This window comes from Protomyctophum bolini (genome assembly GCF_963924005.1).
Source record: "Protomyctophum bolini genome assembly, chromosome: 23".
Classification (NCBI taxonomy): Eukaryota; Metazoa; Chordata; class Actinopteri; order Myctophiformes; family Myctophidae; genus Protomyctophum; species Protomyctophum bolini.
Genome location: NC_137884.1, coordinates 8,996,965 through 9,008,744, shown reverse-complemented (window position 1 = coordinate 9,008,744; position 11,780 = coordinate 8,996,965).

Sequence of the window (11,780 nt, the reverse complement as noted above, 5' to 3'; positions counted from 1 at the left end):
ATTCCCGTGGGCAGGGACATGGCGGGTACAAGGAATCTGATCTCTTATTCAGCTGAGTTTGCAGAGCTGTCGCCGTTTTAAGATAGGACATCCCCAGTTGCTGGAACACAGTCAAACTTTCATACATGTCTCAAGTGAGGAAGTGGGGGTGTGTGTGTGTGTGTGTGTGTGTGTGTGTGTGTGTGTGTGTGTGTGTGTGTGTGTGTGTGTGTCATCTCTCCACTGTGTTGTCAAACAAGATCTTAAAAGAATAATAAGAATACTGTATATATAGCCAAGCACTCTCAAAACATGGTGTTCCATTTCTCAGTAAGCACACACTCACCAAGACGCAGGAACACTGTGTTTTTTATGAAAGCTTGAAACGTGTAGAACAGTGGTTACCAAACGTTTTTAGGCAGTCAAGGACCCCCACATTGACACGAATTAGCCCGTGGACCCCCCATTTGAAAATATATGCCAGGGACCCCCGTAAGAGAAGATTTGTACGGCTCTAGTGATGATTCTTAACCCGTTTAATTATCGGAGATCCCCAGTTTGAGTCTACGGACCCCCCTAGCATTTCACAGAGACAGGAACTACGAGCTTGTTTCATAGAGAGATGGAGAAAGAAAGCAGTTGAAAAGGTGGGGACGGTGTAAAGCTATGTAAAGTGATGCACCTGCCCACCTTTTCTGTCCCTATTCAATTAATCTAGTGGAGGGTTATTCAGGTTTTAATGAACCATCTGTGTTGCAGGGTAAGGTCATTGAAGCATCCCTGTTTCTTAATCACAGCGTTTATCTGTCGCCTTGCACATTGGTGGGCCCGGCCAATCAAATTCAGATTCATATTTGGATTAATATGAAAAGGATGGTGATGAGAGTACTTATATACGGTCACTAACGAGTAATTACAGATTCAAGTTGCACCAAGGCATGTCTCCTTTTAGTATAGGAGATGGGTTGACATGAGTGGGGGACCTGGGCCATACTATGACAGATTAAAAGCCACAACATCTAGATTGTTTGAGCCCATGTGGTAGCCTGTGGTACAGTATATGCACTAAAGTTCTCAACGGGCCCAAAAGTTAAGGCCCGGTCCAGCCCTGCCTGGCCCTAACTGGGTCGGCCCGAAGCTTGGCCCGACCCAAAAAATTACCATAATGTTAGGCCAGAAGCCTGATAAAACCCGACAAAAAAAGAAAAAAGAACGCCACTTTAATGGCCAGCGCAGCGGCACGTGCCGTGGTTCAGTGTGTGTCTGTGAGAGTGAGAACGGAGTTCAATGGACTTATCGCCGAAACAAAGGATTTTCACGTTAGACTGTTAATGTTCCATTTCCATATAATTCTAATGGATTCCATTTCCAGTGGTGGTGAGTAGCTCCCCTTAGTTTCCTCTGAAGTGAAGCAGCTTTGTTCAAGACTCCAAGTATCGTCCCCACTCGGTGTCCAAAAGAACAAACATAGCCTACAAAGTTTAGAGATCTGTTATTTTAAATTGGGCACATATAACGAGGCGTGCCGCCGCACCGAGGGACAGTGGTTACAATACTAATCATTTTGGAAATCAAAAAGCCTGTAGCCTGCAGTGGACTGTAACATTGCGTGATCATCGCAGCCAGCTGGGTTTAACGAGATAGCTCAGTGCAACTGCAACATGACGCTTCAGCTATCGTGTGATAATCCGATTGATTTCATAAAACATTTAGCATATGAACTGAAGCTCATTTGGTATAAACAACCACCCCACCGTTCACTTCTCTCTGCTCATGCCTGCGCGCAGTCAGTATGTGTGCTGCCTGCCGCTCCGAGTCTGAAATGCCAGGCTTGCCAGCACGCTGTGCCAAGCCCCCCGCCTCCACTCCTCCGTCTTCCTCCTGTCACAATTAAGTGAATAGCGCAGCCCTCTTCATTATAAATACAGTACATACTCATAGGCTATAGCCTACACATTACACTAATAGCATTATTGCTATTTTTTATTATAATGACATTCTTAGAAAAAAGGGGAAAAATGAGAAAAAAATAATAATCACGGCCCGACTAATTAGCATCATTTTTGGGCCCGGCCTGGTCGGGTTCAGGCAGATTTTGAGAACTTTAATAATATGCACTAAACACAAACATGATGGTTTCCATAAAATATGATTGTAGCTGCATGTGAATACAGTATTCCATCAGCCCTTATAGCCAACCAGGAAGAGCACACAATTCAGACAAATCAGTTGTGGAGCTGAGTTGTCTTGTCGCTGTGCTCCATCTGGCTTTCAAAGTCACTGGGCTGTGAAAACACCGGCATGAAAGATTGCATTCAGCAAAGAGATAAACAGCTCATCGAATGTGCCCGGTCACACCTCTGTCCTCTAATGCTCAGGTGTGCCAATCGTGTGCCCTTGGGTGGGCACGGCTTACTGGGTTTGGGCTGCAGAGCACGCAGATATACTGACAGGCCATAATTGACTGCATTGACTGATGGACATGATGGCAGACGCCGTCTGCAGCTGTGCAGCTGGCGGACGCCGGCTGTGAAAGTGTCCATGTCGGCTGTGAGTAATGGCATTATCACAGCCATGAAGCAATATATGAGAAATGTCCAGTGTTATTAATACAGTTTTCACATATTTTGCTGTACAATCTGTGCTGGCCTCCTAGTTCATTCTCCCACTCAAACACATGGGCTTTGCTGTACACTCGAATGAATAAGAAGCCAGAAAAACCATAGTGGGTTTGGAATGGCAAATTAACACATACATTAAGCGTTTATTATGCCTACACAATTTATTTCAAATGTTCTGAGGGATTGCTAGAATAACAGTCAACCCCCCCCCCCCAAGTAAGAAACTAATGCAGGTAATGAGATGGCATATAATAGGATAAAAAAGACAATGTGATACTGAACTCTTCAAGGATGATAATAAAATATCCTGTCAAAGTAAACAAAGGAATGTCTGAAATTTAACTGAAATTAAAAGCAGTACAGATTTTGTTGTGAAGTATAGTCGGCACTCGGCACAGCTTGAGCTGCTCAGTCTGCCTCCTGCAGCATTGTGGGATTTTAATTATTCTACACTATAAGGCTGTGTGTCCACCAGTGCAGTTTTCCTAGCTGAAAACACAAGGCGCTCTTGTCCAAAACGCACAAGAGTTGAATATGTTTCATACAAAAAACATACAAAGAATCATTACAAAACGTACATATATTTTGCACAAGACTGTTGTTGACCCAAGTACTTTGAAATCAGTTTCCAAACACGTGGATGAGCCTGGTGCAAATGTTGCCATTAAAAAAAACATCTACTGATGCACAAACTTGGACACATCCTCAGTGTTGTTTCCTGGAGTCACTGGGTGTTACAGGTCTTGCAACAGACACTGTCCTCCAGGCGACCCGACCGAGGCTGATCAGACCCTGGCTTGTGTCCAAGTGCCACTTAATTGTCCCCACTGTCTCTTGGGTGCTTAGTGTGGCTGGTGAGATGTTTAGCAGCAGGTGTTCAATGACAGTGTGTCCAAACATCACTAAACTACATAGAAATGCTTAATTAAGCTCTTGAAACTTTTTTTTTTTTTAAACCGAGCCGTGTAGGGGAACTCCCAAATTGCAGTTTTGTGGCTGGGGTTGTGCTGGAGAGGCTGGGGCAAAGCATTGCCATGCAGCAGCAACGTGTGTCAGAAATGGAATGACTGAAATCCTGGGTAGAGGAGGCAGGCATATTTACATGAACCACCTTGTTGTGAGAATGGCTGTGATTTGTGTGTGGAACTGTATACATGGCTGATTAGAAACACTTATTCATTCACCACACTGACAACTGATCACAGCTGGGGCACATTACACTAACTACTGTATGAACTATCACAATGCTTCATTTTGTGTGTTGTCCTTGGGGGGGTTTTAGGGGATGAGGAAAAGTTTAATTTCACTATTATTTCACCGGCTACAACTTAACCCAAAATAAGACCAAAAGTGTGCCCAAACAAGGCATTTGAAACGGAAAACTAACACAAAATCATTGATTATATTACGGTAGAATTTGTCCTTGGTAGAGCAGAGACACCATCTATTATTCCAGTTATGATGCTGATATAATAAAACATCTTTATAATATGCTAATATGATATGGCACATTTGATATTCACTGCATGGGCATGGATCATATCTCTGAAAAGTCATAGAATGCGCTGTCAATATTTCGTGCATTCTTAAACTGCCATCGGTGACTTTAATGTTTGTCCTTAATGTGTAGCTACTTAATGTTAGACCCATCATGCCACCAGAATTCTATATCCCTGCAGAAACACAAGTAACCTCTTTTGGTCTTTCATTATGCTGTTATCATTGTATTATCAGCAAGTCAAGCCAATTAACACACTTGAATTTTGATGCAGGGGTCATACGTACATCACACCTTGCGATATGATAAAGGAGCACTTCATAATAATTGGTCCACTCCTCATTATAAGATGGCACCATTTCTGTACTCAGAATCTCAGAGGCAGGATGCGGATAGTTCAAAAACCCGCCTACCAATTACAGTGATCATTTCAAAAATATTTCAAACTTACATTTTGTATTCATGTGAGAACAATGGCTTCTGTTCTTATTCTTTTCAGAGTACTATAGCTTTCCATGAGAGAGCCTGTAGTTTTCTTCGAATCCCCTCAGATGATGTAATTGGTATAGACATTGGCAACCTATCTGCACTGGTTGGCATGGTAATGACGTAACAACATAACTCTTGTGGAAGTTGTGGTATCCTTTCATTTCTGTCATAAAGTTAGTTCTATGTATCTCGAGATAGTTAGCATAGAAAAAAATCACACCCGTGTGAAGTGAGGGGCACTCTAATCAGCCTACATCATCTCATTCCGTCCTCACCTTCGTCTTCAATGTTTGTGTTTACACAATGTTTGTGTTTACACATACACTCAAAGCTGGCCATTCATTGTCAAAGGCATTCAATGTGTGCGTTGCGACAAACGCTCAAAACTGGCCATTCATTATCAGTGACATTTGCGTTAGGACAATGTTTGTGTTTACACAAACCCTCAAAGCTGGACATAGGACAAAACACAAGTTCTAATTTAACTCTGAGAGCGTAAAAATGGACCGTGTGTGTGTGCACACGTTTGTGCGTGTGGCCGGCCGTGTGCGTGCGTGTGTCCAACATTAGGAGACATTAATAATGGTATTATTAAGGCAAATGGATGGCTGTTAATGAACAGCCCTCAGAGAGACTGTCACTGGGAGAGGAGGGGAGGGTGGTGATGAGTGCAGCTGTTTAAAAATACCTCACCTTATTAACCACCAGCTTGACTACAGTATCTCCCACTTTCCACCCATCCCTCCTCCTTCCATCCTTCTATTTCTCACTTTTTCCTCCCTCACTTCCTGTTCCCGAGCCTCTCCATTTAGGGCTAGAAAAAGCATTAACATCCATAATTAACCTTGTGTCCCTATTTTGGGCATGCCATTATAGGAAAATAGCTGAACCAGCCAGGCTTGGAGAGAGGCCAGTGTATCATCATTTGCTTGAAAAGGTGAATGCTGGTCATTTATTAGCTCCATGTTGTGGCCTCATAGCTCGTGCCAACACACAGGGGAGTCAAGTGTGCTGCAGTGTGGCCAAGACTCACTCTCAGGGGTGGAAAGTAAGTCTATACTCATTTTGAGGTACATTTATTTACTGTTTGTTGGCTAGAGTTCATCTCAGACTTCTGAGTCACTCTAGATAAGAGCGTTAGCTGCATTTGTGAAAATTGAGGCTGAAGCAGACAGAAAGAGTGGAGAGGGAGAGATGTGCATATCTGTTCCTGCAATATGTGTTTTTGTTTTTGAAAGAAAGAAAGAAAGAAAGAAAGAGAAAGAAAAGGGATGGGAATTAAAGAAAACATAAATCACAATAGTGAAATAAATCCAGACACTTTGGGTATGTATTCCCAAACTGTTGGCTGGAGAAAGTAGACTTTTGCTGAGCTTGCAGACACAGCATCAGAGCTCCATTCTCACTGCTCAGCAATTTCACTCTCCCATACCAGTGAGTCAAAGTAGTAGAAAGGCTGGACAGAATAGCAGAACACCATAAAAAAAGAAAAGAAAATCCCAATTACTGCACGAAGGCACCTACTGTACTGTACAATATGTTGAGCCATAGAATGCCAATTATGATTAGGCCTAAATTCAGAGCTTTATGGGGAGTTATGGACAGTGTTGTGACTAACTATTTACTACCGAGTTATACGTAACGCAACTACTTTTTGTGGTAACTAAGGTAACTAGTTACCCTTTCCCATTCAGTATAACGCCATTATATGTTACTGTGTTTTCAATGGGTGAGTTAGTAGTTACCCACGTTACGTAATGTAATCCAAAAGAACCGTCTCCTCCTCCTGCCAATGCGGAGTCTGTCATGTAAACTGACAGGGTGCCTCCCAGAGTGAAACACATCCCACATGAGAAAGAGAAAGAGGCCTTCACACACAGGGCATAACGTCATCATAACGATGATGATTGGTCAACATTATACAGTAGTTGAACATTCCAGGGTGAGCCATTATCAGACACAGAGTTGGGCAGGTCTTGCACCTTAAGGTGGAACGCCTCTATAACTCTATGGAAAGCCTTAAGGTGGAACGCACGGTTAGGAATTGGCAAGTATAGCAATAAAACAATCCACAACTGGAGCAGTGACATTAGGGATTATTTTTCCCTTGAAAACAACGTGTCTGAATTGGAAAATCTTATACTGTATATGTATGATATATATTTTTAAACCTTTATTTTTAAGTAACTGAACAACACTGGTTCTGGAAAGTACAGTACTGTATAGAGGCTCTGACTAAAGAGGCTTTCTCTTGTAGATGCGATATATGACACAATGCACACTTTATTCAGTTATCTGTTTTCAAGTTCTAGTACAGCCCATTCGTTTTCTGCCTTCCCACCCCAATATGCAAACCCCTTTTTTCAAAATGTCTTCATCATACCCTGTCGACCAATAAGGTATCGGAGAACTTCACCAGAGGAAGTATTTTGTTACATATTCTGGCTTTCATATGCTGTGTGCATCACTCTGCATTCAAACTTAAGCTATATGCCATGGCTTAGCACTTAGTTATTTTATAAATGTACTGTTCTGACTTGCAGCAACACACGTTGAGGTCATGTAAACTCACGCAGCAGCATCCTTGGTTTCAGATAGAATCTCAAGGTATTATTTCCCAACAGGCTTTCAGTTTCCAGTAGCAAACGACCACATTTGACAAACCATTGCTGCAGGGGAAAAAGAAAATGCCTAACATGGCATAGGAACGTTATCCTATTGGAGAGGAAGATTAGACAAACGACTTTAGTTTAGCGAGGTTGAACCCCCCCCCCCTCCCAGTGCCTCTTCCTTCCGCAGCGTTCTAATTCTCTCCATCCCACCAGGAAGAGAGCAGAGCGCTAACCTCTAGCCTGCTGACAGTGATGGAACACTGCATTACTCCATGTCTTCTCCCTGGTTTTTTTCCTTTACCCCCCCACCACACACACACACACACACACACACACACACACACACACACACACACACATTCTGTCTCGTCTTCGGCCGTTCAATGTTTCCTGACTGTCCTTTCCCCCCGCCACCACATCTCTACTGGTGATGGACCACGCTCCACTGTTATCCGCAGTAAATCTCATTGTGTCGTATGTTATAGGCTCGTAGCCTCTGCTACTGTAGCATTACGTGATAAGCGATGAGATTTCCCAATGAAGAGCGTGTCAGAATGCATCTGGGCGTTATGATTGCTTAGTTATTACTTTATTAGTATGTTCTCCTTGCTCACAGTCATAACTGGCTCACTGAAAGACTTAAGTATGCACAAGAGACTGTGATTCTATTGTACATCTGCTGCCTCATTTTATTGCTATTTTTGAGGGTTCCTAAACAGAGGTTTAATGTTTGTGTTCAGTTGTTCAGATTGTTTAGTAAACGCATTGACAATGAAGGGAAAATGTACGTCATAATGTGTCGTTTACGTCACATGTCTCTTTATTGTTAATGGCGTTTAATCTTTGTGTTGGCACCGTTTGTTTTACATCACCATTGCATCACCTAATCAACATGAGTTAGACTTTAATATATTAGCGACACTCACTTCACACAGGTGTGATTTTTAACCACTACAAGCTTGGACCAAGCATCTAGAGTTTGGGCCGCTACAGGGCCCCTCACACCTACTTCCTACCGTGTTCGTCAGGGTACCCATTGTACCTGTCTGTCTATGTCCCTTTTGTACCCATATATATATCAGTATATGCCCATATATTGGCATATTGGATCTGAATGTATGCTAGTGTCATATATCCATAAGTCTTAGAGAAAAATATGAAGGAAGTGATGGGGGTTAGAGAGAGGGGAAGAACATTGTGGTGTTGTATCGACACTGACCTCTCCAGGCTATCTGAGAGCCCTCCCTTTGCCTCTGCCATGTTCAGTGAGTCACATGTCCAAGCTGACATTCTTCTGCACCTGTTTAAATGTCAACATGAGGTTGAACAATACAATCGGGGCCAGAAAAAGATCAGTACATTGGCACGGAACTGAAGCCATACACCTCTCATATATGTTGCTGCGTGTTTTGCTTGTGTCCTTGTCCGTGCATTTGTCACAGCCAAGAGGCCTTGTGTGACAGATGGGATGACATTATGTCACCGAATGTAGCAGTAATGGCAGTCATGTATTAACATGCCTGTCTCCAGTTTGACCATTACGGGGGGGGGGGGGGGGATACATCTGATTTCCCTCCCAGTATAATGCATCTCCTGGTCGCCTCCGCCCCGCTTGCATGGATCATGACTACTGTCTTGACCTTCAAAGGTCAATTTGTTTTACGAGTTCACCTGAACATCAATCAGGAACAGAGACGGACAGAGAGAGAGTGAGAGGGTGAGAGGCACATCCTTTCTCCTACTCGTACTACTTTCCTTCCATCCTCATCCGTTCTTCCCATGAAGCTATCTCTGCCGCCCACCCCTCATTTGTCACCCTTAGTCTTAATGAAAGGGAGTGATGAGATCATTCCTCATTTGGAATTCGGCTCATCAAGAGATAAATCAATATGCGACCGGCATATCATAACAGTGTAGATCAATGGCTGTTTATCAGCAGAGGGTGAGAGGAGAGCTGCAAGGGAGAGGGGAAAAAATGACAGAGAAGCCAGCAGAGAGAGAGTGGGAACACAGCTGAGAGAAGAAGGAATGCATTAGAGAATCTGACAGTAAGAGAGAGACAAATACTGTAGAACAGCTTGTGGGAAGAGAGGGAACAGGAAAGCAGCGGTATAGAAACCTCTCAGGGCTGTAACATTCCATCTGTCATTCCACTTTCTTTCCAGTGTCTGCAGTGCTGCAAGATGTCTGTGAGGTTGTGTGTGTCTCAGTGCTCCTATAAGTCAGAGGTGTGTGTGTGTGTGTGTGTGTGTGTGTGTGTGTGAGAGGCCATGGCAGGGGTCCAGACTCCAGCTTCACTGAGGGAGATATCCATGCCTCAGGGTGGGAAACAGCCCTGGCACACTTGATGAGCTATAGTTCCAGCACTGCTGTGAGTGGATGCCTGTTTACAGCAGCTCTTCCGTTCTTCTACTTTCTTACTACCGGTACTTTTTTTGGTGACTTCTAACTATGCTCAGTTATTCGTCTATGTTTGTTTGTTTCTCCTCGAGTATCCATGTACCACAAAAACTCATTACAATGAGAGAACTTTATACACAAAAAAAATCATGAACGACCAATTTTTGTATTTAGACTGGGTAGATTGGGTGGGCACAGTGCTGTGTGTCGCCCGACTCGACACCGGGCAGGCACTACCTGTGCTGGTGTGGAACACGTGTGTCGAATTTGAAGTTGGTGGGGCAAACGGTTCTCGAGATCCTTGGATTACAGACATAAAATGTGCACTTGAATAATACAAAGTTGCGCAAAGAATGGCATTCAACGACACAATTGAATTGCTTCTAGCACCACCTGACTTTCTCTCGTGATGTATGTATGTGCGATTGTGCGTGCGTGTGCGTGCGTGTGTGAGTACACCCAGTTGCCTGGGGGAAGTAGCTGTTTGGAGCCTGCTGGTCCAGATGGTCTAGCAGCTGAACCAGTCTATTGCTTGGGTGGCTCAGGTCTTTGATAATCCTACAGATCCTTTACTGACACAATGTGAGCATATATACCAGTATATACAGTATACCAGTAAGACGCCTGAGGGCGAGAAGCGACCTCGCCCTGCGTGCACTGGCCATATATGGAGCGTGTCTTGTCTTGAGTGTACAGGTTTGATGAGGTCAGATCAACATATGGAATATCAGTACAGGCCAGCTCCCCATATGGAGATCTAAGGGGGGGCAGTGTACAGGGTTTGATGAGGGCCCAGCTAGGGCCAAACCTTAATTTTCGGGTTGAGAACTCTAGTTTTCACAACTGCCGGGCAAATAAGTTTGGGGCGGGCCCGTCTAGAGTTAAAATGGACAGGTTACAGGTATCAGTCAGAAGGGAGACATCGAAGAGGAAGGATCAACATGTGGAATGTCAGAACAGGTTCTGATATATATCCATATACTAATATTGATGACATACGGCCCGGGATCTCCATATATGGGCTTAATTGCAGGCAGGTAAATGCCTTCTGTAGGCTATGATATACCCTGAAGAAGGCAGCCTCTATGTCAGTTTTTACTCTGCACCCAAGAATAAAGTATTGGCCCTATTGCTACCAGTGTGTGCGGAAACCTTCTTGTCTATTATACTATTTAGATTATTCTCCATGTGGGCCGGCACCACAAGGACTTGTGGAGGTGTGTAGTTTCAGCAGCCATGGAGAACACCTGTTCTGCAGAAATGCTTCTTCCAGGAATACCGAGGTACCTTCCTGCTATAATGCTGCTGTGAGGGGATACACAGCCTCACGTTTTCCAAAATGTCATCATGAGGTCCTCTGTAAGTGGCAGTGCCTGGGGCCTCCAGGGAATGGTTTACCTCCTCCTAGGCTCCGACTGTAACATTGCAAAATATGTTTTTCCCAAGTAGGCAGTAAATCTGTTACTGGAGATGATGCTCTTGCTTTTGAAGTGGTGGGAAATGCTCTCCTGGGGCTCTCATACTTACACTGTGGTGCTTCCTTCCACACAACACAAAGAGAGAGAGAGGGGAAGAGTTATGATCAAAACAAATTGGCATAAATAATCCAGGTCCAGGCACTCAAGGTATAACAGGTTTGAAAAATGTAAACGGCATTTCATTTGATTTGCTAGAAATAGAATCATAAAAAAACAAATATTAATATGCCGTGTGTTGGTCTGTGCCTGCTTCAGGATGTAGTGACACCAATAAACAAACAGAGTGACACTATTACAGTTTTCAAACCTATCTTGACCTCGACCTGGATTATGCCAATTTAATAACTATCTCTATGAATAGGCCTATTCCATGAGCACTGGTAGTGTGAGGGACACCAGTAGCATTGCTGGTACGGCTCTGTCTTAAAACATGTTATATTATAATTTTGTATTACATTTCTAATGTAACACGATGGACGCCAGATCGCCTTGCAACCCGTCAGATGACAGGTTAAGATTTAACCCCGGAGGTCGCCAAACCCGTCAGATGGCGTGTAGGGTTATAATTATTAGTACCATGCAGCCGAAGCTCAACACTAACTTTCCGTGCTGCCCAGGCTGCTAGACAGCGCCAACGTTCTTCCCATCGTGAGGAACAAATATGCACGCGCCTCCCATAAGGACCCACTCATTGTCGTTTCTT